At 43.6% G+C, this 13,642-nt stretch overlaps 1 protein-coding gene and 1 long non-coding RNA gene across 2 annotated transcripts in view; both read right to left on the bottom strand.

Annotated features, from left to right (window-relative positions):
* LOC138738562 (neural cell adhesion molecule 2-like) overlaps positions 1-13,642 on the bottom strand; it is a 1,138,397-nt gene that overhangs the window by 991,016 nt on the left and 133,739 nt on the right. The gene's annotated exons all lie outside the window — the stretch shown is intronic.
* LOC138739797 (uncharacterized) lies at positions 2,140-5,891 on the bottom strand. The gene is made up of 3 exons (XR_011342427.1): positions 5,796-5,891; positions 4,441-4,636; positions 2,140-2,609 (listed from the first exon to the last, which is right to left on the bottom strand). It is a non-coding gene; the product is annotated as an uncharacterized lncRNA (long non-coding RNA).

Genomic DNA, 13,642 nt, shown 5'->3' with positions numbered 1-13,642 from the left:
GCATTTTATTCAGATGCCTCCTGGCATTTTCTCATACTTTGATGGAGGGCTCTTATTTTGTGTGTGTTCTGTATCTTTACCTTTGCTATGTGAAGGACACTCTTTGACCAGCTGACCTTCTCCAGCATTTTGTGTCTTTGCTTCAACCACAGAGTCCACAGATTTCTGTGATTTACTTCCATACAGATATGGGTCTCTTCTTTTTTTATTCATAACTTGAGGAAGGGGACAAAACTGAAACATCAATAATACATCTCCACATCCTATGGATGCTGCAAGACCAGCTAAGTTCCTCCAGCATCTCTGTGGTTTGACATGGATTGTCTTCTTCCTAAATTCCATGGAGTGGAAGTTGGCATATGTAATCCCACAATTAAAGAAAAACTGGCAACTCTGGAGTAGTTAGCCAAATGAGGGAAAATACTGGAGGCGATAAAGGAATTGGGGGGGGGCAAATAGGAGTGGGGAAATTCAACAATGATTTTTATGAGAGAAAATTCTTGTTTGACAAATTTATTGAGCATTTGAGGTTGTAGCTACGAAATAGACCTGGATGAAAAACTGTCAATGTGGTAGTTATAACTTTAAATCTGTTGACAAACAAATCCCTTTACTTTCTTAAAGGGCATGACCTTAAAAGGGTGGAATTAGTGATTTTGTTTCCTATGTTTTAGGCCAGGAACCTTCATCAAGACAGAGGGAGATTGTCAGTATAACGAGGACAGGTGCCAGCAGGGGATCGAGGGACCAGGCAAGGGCCAAGGTCAATTGATTGGCACGTATTCCCAGACAAAAGGAGGAAGAGTGGGGGAAGTAGAAGATGAGTCATAGAGTGGCGGAGAGGGGGGAATAAGTGGGGACAAAGGCTTCAAATAGTGAAAGGTTAGGAAGAAGTGACAATAATGGTGCAATGAGCGAAAAGGGTGGGAGCAAGGGTGGGTGGATGAGAATGGATGGTGGGCGGGCAGGTAATGGGGCAAAAATGGGAAGGGAAAGAAGGAAGAACAGAAGTAGCTCTGAAGAGAGAGAGGAAATGTGACCTGAAATTGTAAAATGTAATGTTCATATCATTGCACTTCAGATAGGCTAAGCATGATGTTTTTCCTCTTGTTCATGTTGGGCCTCTTTCTATCAGTAGAAAAGACCAAACAAGGACAGGTTGGTGTGGGAATGGGAAGAGGAAATGGTGTGCAATTGGTTACTTGGGATGGCCACTGCAGACAGGGCAGTATTTTTAAAAAAAATTTGGTCTCAAATATTTAAGCCCCATGCAAGTCCACTCCCGTGGAATATCAGATGGATGTCATCACCTACATGTGAATGTTCTGCTGTGATTCAATAATCCCGACTTGATCCTAATTTGTTTGAAGAGATTCCCCACCACAGCATTTAAGAACAAGCGAGACAGAGGAGAAAGGACGACAGGGTTAGCGTGGCGTTTAGCAAAACACCTTAACAGCATCAGCGATCAGGGCCAGGGTTCGAATCCCACGCTGTCTGTATGGAGTTCGCACGTTTTCCCCGTGTCTGCCTGGGTTTTCCCCCCATTCAAAACGTATCGGGGGTTGTAGGTTAATCGGGTGTAAATTGGGTGGCACAGACTCGTGGGCCAAAAGGGCCTGTGACCGTGCTGAATATCTAAATTTAAAATTAAAGGGAGACATAGAAGGAATAATGAAGAAAATAAAGACTGAACCCCAGGACTCAGCACCATAAAATGATGCAAGGCCCATTACTAAGCTGGATCTTTGCGACAATCACTAGTTATACTACACGTTAACCTGCATCATTCTGCAGATTCTCATTTTGAGATGGGAAAATAGATTATTATGACAGTGGCACTCGCTGCAAGTTCACTGAAATTACCATGTTATAAAAAATACATTCATGATAAACAACAAAGAAATGGTTGAGAGTGTAAAGAGGTAATTCAATAATTTATGACACAATCAACACACTGATTGAATTACTGGGTTGTAGCTCACTGCTTCCCACTTCTCAATCAAATCTATTTTCGGAGGAACAAGAGATTTATAAACAGATGATTTCCTCTCCTCCCCCCCCCCCCCCCACCCCACCGCCAACACACCACTCTCAAATAAAGGCATAGATTTTTTTCCCCAAAACATATTTTCAGGAGGTTTGTTCTTGGGCCAGCATTTATTGCCCATCTCTAATTGCACTCAAGAAGGAAGCGATGAGCTGAATCTTTAACATAAAAGGCTAGTTTTTCCACACCCAGAGCAGTGGGTACATGGAAATGCTCTGCCAGCAATAATGGTGAAGGCTGGTACAATAGCATCTCTTTAAGAGGCAATTAACTAAGTGGACAGAGCTGAGGATTAGGCAGTAGGGAAATTCTAGGCAGCTTTTAGAGTAGGTTACTAGGTCAGCACAACACTGTGGGTCGAAGGGCCCTTACTGTGCAGTAGATTTCTATGTTCTAGAGCTCCAGTCCATTCAGTGAACGTCCACCCAGTGCTGTTGAAGGGAAGTGGTCCGGGACTCGGATCCAGTGAAAATGAAGATACAGTGCTGCGATTGAGAATCAGGATGGAGAAGATGCAGGTGACAGAGTTTCCATGCATCGGCTGCCCGCTTCCGTCTTACTGCAACACATAAAGAGGGCATGCCAGCACCCGTCAGCATGACCCAGACTCATTACATCTCCTTATTTTCATTGAAGCCCAGCAATCATATTCTCTTCCACATGCCCTTCCTTCCCCCCCCCCTTTCTTATTGGTAGACATCAGAGATTTTAGAGGTGCTATGATGGTATCCTGGACCAACATCACCTCCTCATTGGACAGGAAGGTGCAGAAGTGCTTACACATCCTAAGGGGGTTGAGGAGGACAAGGCAACCAGCCCCCATCTTTGCAACATCTTATAGGAGAACAATTTGAGTGTCCTCACTGGCTCATCATAGTTCAGTATGGTCACTGGAGGTCAATACAGAGGATCATTAAAAAAAAAAATCCAGGTAGGTCACTGGGGTCTTCCTTTCATCCACTGACAACATTTACCTGGAGTGTTGCTTAAATGGGGCTTAAAGAACTATAGAGCACCCTTTTCATCCAGCACACAGTATGTTTGATCTAGTACCATCAAGCAGGAGTGGAAGCATCAAAATCAGGATTACCAGGCTTGGAAATAGTTTCTTTCTCACAGGCTGTGAGATTGATGAACAGTATTGTAATGGTATGGGTTGTATATACTTATTGGCTGGTAAAGGCTCGGGCTGGCCCACCCCCTGATGACACTCACCCCTGGACTCCTCCCCTGCGACCCAGCCCATAAAGGTCGAGCCATCTCTCCCTTCCCTGCACTTCCCTAGCTTGGATCCGGGCCAGCTCAATTCTTATGTACAATAAAGCCTATCGTTCCCCTTAGTCTTTGTCCTTGTAGTACCCAACAAGTATCCTGTTACCGAGTAAATCAGGCCAAAATATTTATTTTAAATTTAGACATTCAGCACAGTAATCAGCTCACAAGTCTGTGCAGGCCCAACTTACATCTAATTAACCTACACCCCGGAACGTTTTGAACGGTGGCAGTAAACCGGAGCCTCGGAAAAGCCCGTGCAGACTTGGGAAGAACATACAAACCTCCTACAGACCATGTGGGATTCATACCCCAGTCCTGATTGCTGGCAAAGCATTGCACTAACCTCTGTACCAACCGTGCTGCCCATTTATTTCAAATTGTATATATACATCCTTGTGTTTTGTGTGTGCATTTGTGTGCATCATGGTCCAGAGAAACACTATTTTGTCGGGTTGTATATGTACATTCAGATGATAATAAACTTGAACTTGAAGAACCTGCAGAAGGTGATGAATGCAGCTCAGAACACAACACGAGTCTACCTCCTCTCCTTCAACACCTCCCACTGCCAAGGAAAATTCACCTATACACTGAAGGACCCATTGCACCTGGACACCCTCTCCTTCCATCGGGGAGATGGGTCAAGAGTGTGAAAGCATTCACCAACAGGGTGAAAGACAGTTCCATCACCACAGCCATCAGGCTCCGTTCTCATGCTACACTATTCTGGGGCAACTTGATCTTTCTTTTCATTGTTACTCTGTGCTCTTAACATGTCTGTATGTTAGAGATAACCTGTTAAAATTGCTCGCAGAGCTCTTCTTATTCTGGTAGGTATTAAATGACAACAGGGCAACGCAGTTAGTGTAGTGGTTAGGGCGACGCCATTACAGTGCCAGTGACCTGGGTTAGAACCTGACGCTGTCGGTTCTGAGGGTGTATTCTGCCCCTGAGTGCGAGGGTTTCCTCCGATTTCCTCCCACCCTTCAAAATTAATGGGGGGGGAGGGGTGTTGTAGGTTGATTGGTGTATTTGGGCAGCATGAGCTCATGGGCCTGTTGCTGTGCTGTATATCTAAATCAAATTAAAAGATTTGAACTTGACTGATTACTGACCTTCAGTACATTTCTCGGTGACCCTGACATTCCTGGTCAGAGCGGACTCTGTGGATAATTCACTCAGCAGCTGTACACCCTGCAGACCTTCCTCTGCTTCACAGGAGGGTTAACTCTCAAGTGTGGAACCAATGAAACAGCAATTCATCTCCTGCCCTGTGTTGTAAGATTTGATGAGGATCTATTCACCCATTGCCTATGGTGAGCAATAAATGTTGGTTTGGCCATCATTCTCAAATTTGAAATCAGCAAGCAGAATGAATTACCATTTCATTTAACTCTTTTTAAATTGAACATTAATTTATTTTTTAAAAAAATGTTTAACTTGCTAGAAGTCCATTGAAACCTATGCCGCCAAATTACACCCAATTTACCTGCTTACCCCAAATGTTTGGAGGATGGGAGGAAACCAGAGCAGGTCATGAAAGAACGTACAAACTCCCTTTAGACAGCGCCAACTCATACAGGGGTTGCTGATGCGGTAATCGCTTCCTGCCCATTTAGCTGAGGCCTTTTCTTTATAGTCCCCACCGACTATTGGGCAGAAATTACACGCCAACACCCTATTTTATTCCACTCAATTTCTGCCAGATTCTACCTAGTCTACACACCAAGATGATTTCACCAATTAACCTATCACCTCACATGCCGTTGAGATGTGGGTGGACACCAGATCACTCAGAGAAACAGGTGCAGTCACATGGAGAACGTATCAACTCCACATAAGCACCAGAGGGGTCATGACTGAATCTGGATAACTGGCACATTGAGGCAGCCTTTTATTGTGTGTGTTTCTGTGCTGGCCAACGTTTGCAATTGGCTGCATGTAGAATAACGAGCATTACAGCCCAGTACAGGCCATTCAGCCCACAATGTCGCACTGACCTATTCCACAATTATACCCTTCCCTGCCTCTCTAACAGTCTTTTGAATGTTCCTTATATCTCAGCCTCCACTACAGCCTTTGACATTGTATTTCAGGCATGCACCACTCTTAGAGTTAAAAAAAACCCATCTCTTCTAAACCTTCCTCCATTCACCTTAAACAGATGTCCTCTGGTTTCCCCAGGAAAAAGCTGCTGGCTCCCCACCCTATCTGAGGTGATCATCTATACCTCTATTTAAGTCACCCCTCATTCTATTGCAGAGACAATAGAAGGGGCTATGGATAGGACAAAGAGAATATCTTGGGTACAGCAAGCCCAGTGATACTAGAGTGATCCCAATATGTATTGTGCCAGCTGACTGACGAAAGCTGGGGTCAAAAGCTCAGGGAACATGTTAAAATCCAAGAACTCCAATATTCTGATTTTCTACATTCAAATTCCTCTCCACACAAAATTAAATTGACTTACCAATTCACCAGAATGCAATGCTCAGTAGTTACAAACCTTCCTGGCCTGAATCATCTCCCTTGAGGACTGGCCAATCTGATTTTGGCCTGGCCAACTGAACTGAGAAAAAGAAGTTGCATTGTATGTCATTCAACCTAGGAGCAGCACTCTGTCAGCGATGGGCTCTTGTACAAGCCAAGATACAGCCATCGTGTTGAATGGACCATTTGATCATCAGTACTTCCAATTGCTTTTCGAACTACTGTTTTTCTTTGGTATAAAGATAGAGAAGCAAATCAGTATGATTTGACTCATTTTTTCCCTCATTAAAAGAAAAACACAAATGCCAGCACCAAATCAAGAGATCGCTAAGAGATTGAAGCAGCATTATATTGACTCCTGGATTAAATAATTGTGTGTGTGTGTGTGTGTGTGTGTGTGTGTGTGTGTGTGTGTGTGTGTGTGTGTGTGTGTGTGTGTGTGTGTGTGTGTGTGTGTGTGGAAAATTGGCCCTTAAAGGCACAATCCATGCACCAGCCATTGGAGGTAAGTGAGCAAGTGGGTAGAAAGGTCTTCAAAAAGGCACAATTCTGAATCTCCTCTTTCAGGGTCAACTACCCTCCTGCAATCTCGTTGCCCACCCTGCCGCACATCTAGGGTAAGGGGAGGGTTAAAATATAGAGCTAGACTTCAAGTAAAAGGTAAATGTACATGCTGAAGAAACTCAGCAAGTCAAACAATTTACTTTTTAGAACAAAGATAAAGATCTGTAACCACTGTTTCGGGCTCGAGCCCTTCATCAAGATATGAGCAAAATGTAGGCAAGCCTGTGGGGCTGTGCTCCTCTCCCTGCCCCTCCACTCATCCCACATTTTGTTTGCGTGCCTGCTGACATTTTGCTCATACCTTGGTGAAAGGCTCAAGACCAAAACATTCATTGTTTACCTTTATCTTTGCTGTATAAAGTACACTGTTGGGCCTGCTGAGTTTCTCCAGCATTGTGTTTTTACTTCAAATCACAGTGCCTGCAGACATCGGTGTTTTACTACTACATCGCAAGTTAAATTCTCCCAATATTTGCTGGTTAATTCCTGTGACGTGTACAAACAGTTCCAGAGAGATATGCTTTGTGAAATGATGACAGCAGAATTGCAGAAAATACGAATACAAATTGCTGTGTTAACGTGAAATATTAATCTCTGCTGTTAATCTCATCTTGAGGAAGGTGGCATTGTGGTGTGCTCCCAAGTCTCCACGCGGGTGTGTGTGGCTTTGAGCTCCCCTATAAATCAGTAGCCGATAGGCGACATGAACCTCTGGATTCAAGGAGTTTCTTTCATTTTGTTATTGACAGACCTGTCACGAGTAAAAGACGATGTTTTGCACAATTTAATTGCACTTTTCTGTTTAACACTACACAGTTCACTTTTTAAATCTTAAAATAAAAGTATCTTCTGTTTTATTCTCGCACTTCCTGTTGCACGTTGTATGGGCTGAGTTGCCTGGATAGCACAAAAAAAACTTTCTTTCACCCCCCCCCCTCCCATTCCAGCCAAGCACAAGCTGGGGGAACTCAGCAGGTTGAGTAGCATCAGCGTAAGGAAATAAAACTGGTCGGCACTTGATCAGGACTGAAGAAAGTTAGATGAAGAGTTTTGGCTCGAAATGCTGGCCACATATTTTCCCCCACTCACTGAGTCACTCCAGCTTTTCCTTGGTTTCAGATTCAACCATCTACATTTTTTCTTGTACCTTGTGTTCAAGATTCAAGATTATTTTTATTGTCATGTAACAAAAATAGATGTAATATTACACAAAACTGTATTTAGCCTGCCGTAAGGCAGATAAAGATAGGCCATCAGCTGAAATTGCCCAGCGCCCCTTACAGTCAGGGAAAGAAGCCAAAGAGAGCCCCTTCAGAGTCACTGAGTGTCCATTAATTCAGCTCTAGTGCTCCCACAGCCACACAGACTAGTCCATACTATCAGTAACCCAAGCTCCAGATCCAAACCTGGGCAAGGTCAAGAAGCCTTCAGTGACCGAGGTCCTTCAGGATCTCTTCACACCCTTGGCACCCTCTAGCATCCTGGTTCCAATGCCTGGTGCACCTTCAGCCAAACCAAAGCCGGTCTCCTGTATTCTGCCACTCGAGGTCCCTCAGGATCTTTTCCCACTCTCGGCACCCTCTCACTTCCTGGTTCCGACATCTGCCAGTCTCCAGCTGCCTGGCATGAGTCTTTTGACTGTGAGTCACCCGTAGCCTGCTGCCTGCATGGGCTCCTTGCTTTGAGTCACCAACAGCCTGTGTGCTCCCCCACTGGACGTCAGGTATGTGACAAGAAATAATTTAATCATTTGGTGGCTGGGAAAATATTGACCTTCAGCCTAATAAGATTAGAGATTTAATTTTGTCTCGATAACATTTATATTAGAAAGTTATTTTAAAAAAAATGGTAGAATGTAATCAAACTTCGAGTTCTGCATGAGTCCAGAGTTTCAAATAGATGCCTGAGAGTCATTAATGAATTCCCACATAATGCAGTATCCCTTCTTCTCGGTGGAAATCAATTGATAATCTAGCGCTTATCCAATGCTGTTCATTAAAAATACTGGTCTGATAAGAGATGGGATTACTTTGTTCTTTTTGCAAGTTCAAGGTCTTTCAAAATGCCAAGCGTCAATGGAAGATCATGGTGCAGTGCCCATTGCAAAGTTGGAGATAGAACAAGCAATTTCTGCAAAATAATGTCTCGCCAACAGTTATACACAGATGAATTCGTATTGATTGAAGGATTACAAATTCACTAAACCACTCTTCCAAATATGACCCTAGAATCCCCAGTGTTTATCGATGGGAGGCAATATTTTGTTCTCTATCTTGCAGTGAGCGATTCCCAACATATTTTAAACCCCAGGTATTAAATTGGTAGTGCAAGCAAAGTACAAATCAAGGGGTATGAAGCAAACAACAAGAATCCTGTCAATATTCAACTCTGTGGAGTGAAAGGCTGTGTATGACAATAACACCATCTACAAATTTTCTTATGATATCACGGTGGTGGGTTGTATAAAATGGGGTGATGAGTCAGCGTACAGGAGGCAGATTGAAAACTTAGCTGAATGGTGCACCAACAACAAACTTGCACTCAGCGTCACCAAAACCAAGGAGCTGATTGTTGACTGCAGGAAGCAAAAACTAGAGGTGTACCATCAAGTGATCATTAGGGGATCAGAGGTGGAGAGAGCGAGCACATTTAAGTTCTTGACAGTCACTCTCCAGGAGGATCTTTCCTGCACCCAACACACTAATTGAGTCGTGAAGAAAGCAAGTCGATGCCTCGACTTCCAGAAGAGTTTGCAGAGGTTTGGGATGACATCAGAAACACTGGAAAATTCCTACAGATGTGTGGTGGAAAGTGTCCTAAATGGCTGCCTCTCTGTCTGGTATAGGGACACCAATATCCCTGAGTGTAAAGTCCTCCAAAAGCTAGTGGGCACAGCCCAGCACATCACAGGCAAAACCTTCCCTACCACGGAGAATCTCTCCTGGAATGCTGCTGACAGAGAGCAGCAGCAATCATGAGGGATCCACCCCACCCAGCACACGTTCTGTTCTCACTGCTACCATCAGGAAAGAGGTAGAGGTGCCACAAGACTCACACCACTAGGTTTAAGAGCAGCTGCTACCCCTCCACCCATCAGACCCCTCAACAACAAACTCAATCAGGGAATTATTTAAGGACACTTACGTTGGCAATTTATTGATTTAAAAAAAAAAGAATTCTATCCGTATCGTGCAGTTTGTTTACATTTTGTTCGTTTACATGCGGGTGTTGTGCACTACCAATAAGTGGCAATTCTGCCGCGCCCGCAGAAAGAATCTCAGGGTTGTATGTGATGTCGCGTATGGACTCTGATAATACACCTGAAATCTGAATATTGGACAACTATTCCCTAATAAGATCATGTCTGATCTTCATATTTTTTTATATTATTCTATTCTGTTAACGTGCAACAACAACAAAAAAAATTAACAACTGCTGAGTAATTTCAGCTTTTCCAGTTATATTCTAGATTTAGGGAAGATCCCTTTCAACCTCCTTAGTGGATTGTGGAGAGAGAAGTAGATTCACTCAGAGGCTTGTGTATCTGAAATTCTTAAGAAAAGATGTCAACAGAGAGAAAGGAAAGAGCAAGAAGTTTTCAAAGTTAGCCACTATTTTTTATCCATCAGCACGGAATGTTTACTTTAGCACATCTCCTACATGATTTGAAGCCTGTCAGAATTTTTTTTTTAATATATATGCTTAGTGAAATATTCTTCAGAATCTGCAATCATGAGCCTGGATCAAGAACATCACTAACGCTATATACAAGATGCACAAATGACTCCTTTGTAAATAAGACCAACTTGTTTGCAAGCCAAGTTGCCTTCACTGAGACACACCCTTTGAGAAGTAGCTAAAAAGAACCAATTCAGAGTCACTTTAAATATATCCAGCAGCAGCCAAAGACCATCTTCGTTGTCAATAAAGGGGCTTTGTTGATGAAGGCTGTGAGTTTCTGTATGGGTGCAGGTTAGACAAGCTCCAAGTTATTGCAGTTGATTCTCTGCAACATTCTTCTAACACCGGTCAGAAGAGATCAGCTCTAGTAGTGTTGTGGGAACCTCAACGCTATTACAGCGCCAGCGATCGGGACCAGGTTTCGAATCCCGCACTGTCCGCAAGGAGCTTGTACGTTCTCTCCCGTACCTGCGCAGTTCCCTCTGGGGGGTCTCAGTTTCCTTTCCCTGACTGAAAGTTAACGGGAGTGTCGGTCAATTGGGAAGCACGGGCAGCATGACCCTGCTGCTTGTCCAAATTTAAATTTTAAAAAATTAAATTTGCAAGAAACTTCTGCCTGCTCACGCAACACATTCAATAAATAACACTTATTTCAACGCATGTCGAGTTGTAAAACCCTCAAAAATCACCAAAAAATGGGGGTCGACTTGTCTGCTGGATATACTTTTGAGACCTTAAACTCAGGTCAAAAACTGCTTGACCGTGATTCAACATTTAAGTTGACCATATAAGCACCAATTCAGCATATTAGTTGACCCTGGAAGCACCTCCCCACCGCCGCCATTCCCCAACACTTTCCATCTGCCGGGTGCTGTCTTAACCCACCCAGACATTCTACAGTTGCTGCATAGAGTTCGAGGACCCCGACCTCATTCTCTGGAGCAGGAGTGGCAGCCTCGTTCTCCCGGCAGGAGGCTCCCCCTACTACAGGAGGTTCCCACTCCCGCTGGGGGATAGAGGTCGCCGCTCCTGCAACATAGGTCCGAGGTTCTGCCGGGAGAATGATGTCACGACTTCTGCCCGATAGGCTGAGGTTCCTGCTCAGTAGGCCAAGGTTTCTTTTTAACTGTTTTTCTTTTCTTGCTTACGGTAATTTATGGCTTTGTTACATTGGCCATTGGGGTGTTTTAAAAAAAAATGTGGATTATTGCTGGGAGGCCCAGACACCCTGAAAATGGGGGTTGACTTTCACACCAGATATACCATAAAAGCATTAAAATGAGGCTAAAGAAGAGGGGGCGGGGTGACCTATCCGCCGGTCAACGTATACACTGAAATATATGGATAAATATTAAGAAACAAGATCAAAACATACAGTAAATGCCAGAGGAACTCAACAGATCTCACAGCATGCATTGGAAGTTAAGATATATTAGCGACGTCTTAGGCCTGAGCCCTTCTTGAAAGTATTAGCTAAAAGCAGGCAGCGAGATGTGCGGAGAACCTCCAACATTTACTCTGTTTTTACTGCAATCACAGCATTTGCAGACTTTCATGTTTCACGCCTTTCTTAAGAAACAAGATGCCTGCTTTAATATTAATAATGCAATGGCCTATTTCTGTACAATAAAGTATCCCCCCCACCCCCCATTTTAAGCCCTTTGTTGCTGGTTTCAGTTTTTCCCTGGGGGGGGAGAGAAAGCCCCACTTTTTAATAGCTGCAGGTAGGACAACAGGGTAAACTGGCTGTAGAGTGGAGAGAGAGTCCTGGCTCACCAATCCAGAAAGTGATTGATTTTGAACATCACGGTATATCAGGAGAAGAGCAAGCCCTCTCCAAATGGTGGTATGAGTGGGATGAGAAAGAGGGGCGTTGGTGAAAATTCACCACGTCTTCTCTTCACCCAACTGAAAACTGGAACGAAAGAGCCATATCATTTCGAGAGAATCTGTTCAGCTAATAGTGGAGCCCATTAACGATCAAAATAGAGAAACTCAAGTCTGGTTTATTGTACAAGTACAACCTGACAAAATGGTGGTCTCTGGTCCTCGGTGCAAAGCACGTAGACACTCAACCAGATACAACTCACGTACATATGCAGGACAAGCATAATTCATATACAAATAAATAAAGTTTTGTAAATATGAAAAAGTCTCAGGTGGTTAGTGTGAGCAGTTCCTTTGGTCTTTTAGCACATTCACTGCCCTTGGGAAGAAGCTACTCCTCAGCCTGGTGCTGCTGGCTCCATTACTCCTGTTTCTCTTTCCTGACAGGAGCAGCTGAAAGATGCTGTGTGCAGGGTGGAAGGGGTCCTCAACGATTTTGTTTATCCTCTTCAGTCAATGGTCCCAGTAGATCACATCAGTTGGGGGGGTGGAGGGGGGGTGGAAGAAGGAGACTCCAGTAATCCTCTCTTCCACTCTTATGGTCCTGTAGATTGAACCACTAATCCATTCATTTCTCTGCGGCATCCATTACCACCCTGTGACGCAGCCACCCAGGACACTCTCGATAGAGTTCCTATAGAAGGTTGACATAATGGTGGCCAGTAGCCTTGCCCACCTCGGTCTTGTCAGGAAGTGCGATAGCTGAAAGGACTTGAGATCCCATCATCCGAAAGATTTGTAAATCTTTGGCGTTTTATAATGCATTGAGCACTTCTGTTAAAAAAGGAGATGGCTGGGGAAAGTAGAAATTTGCATTTTCTCATCTGAAATCCCACTTCATGGTAGAATGCACAGTTTTAAATAAGCTCCATTGGGCGGACCACATTGTTTGCATGTCTGGCACCAAAAAACAAGGAAAAAAATTGATCGATTCCCACTATATTTTGCAAGCCTCTTCCCAAGATTGATACGAACACTCAGGGCGTGCATTCTAGACTGTTGATCAATGTTTCCCACATGGAAATAATAGAATGGTATAATGATAGAGCAGAAAAGAGGTTTGCTTGTTGAAAATAAATCAATTTTAATGAATAAAAGAGCAAACTCAAATGGCCAAATAGACAATCCCTCATCTGATTTTTTTCCCCCCCCATTCTTACCCCATCCATTTGAACGTTACAGGTTCGTGAGCTGGAAGGGCTTGGTACCGTGTGCAGAGCGCGTCGAAAGAATCAAAGACTTGCCGATCCAAACCAAGGATTTTATTAACTAGTAGACTGAAGCGTATCACATGTAGGTTGACCAGTCCAGAATGACATGGTCTGGCTAGGAGCAACCCTTTAAGATCTGCCAGTAGATGTGGCTATGCTCTCAGCCAATCAGAGTCATCCTACACTACCATCTGTACATTGGTGATAGAATCTGTACTATCACACCGTGCTGCACGTCTATAAAAATAAATTAACATGAACTGTAGCTCAAAAGTTCAAAGTTTAGATTTATTGTCAGTGCACATACAGTACATGAAATCACATACAGCTTTCCCGGAGATTCTATTTCCTGTGGACGAGGCAGAATTACCATTTATTGGTAGTGTAAAAAGAAACTGTTACATTTCTTTATTTGCTTAGATGTACATCTTACTGAGTGCAGTTTTTTTGCTCTACCAGTAAGTGGTAATTCTGCCTCATCCAC

This window comes from Narcine bancroftii, chromosome 7 (genome assembly GCF_036971445.1).
Source record: "Narcine bancroftii isolate sNarBan1 chromosome 7, sNarBan1.hap1, whole genome shotgun sequence".
Classification (NCBI taxonomy): Eukaryota; Metazoa; Chordata; class Chondrichthyes; order Torpediniformes; family Narcinidae; genus Narcine; species Narcine bancroftii.
This window is presented reverse-complemented; position numbering and strand designations above follow the sequence as displayed.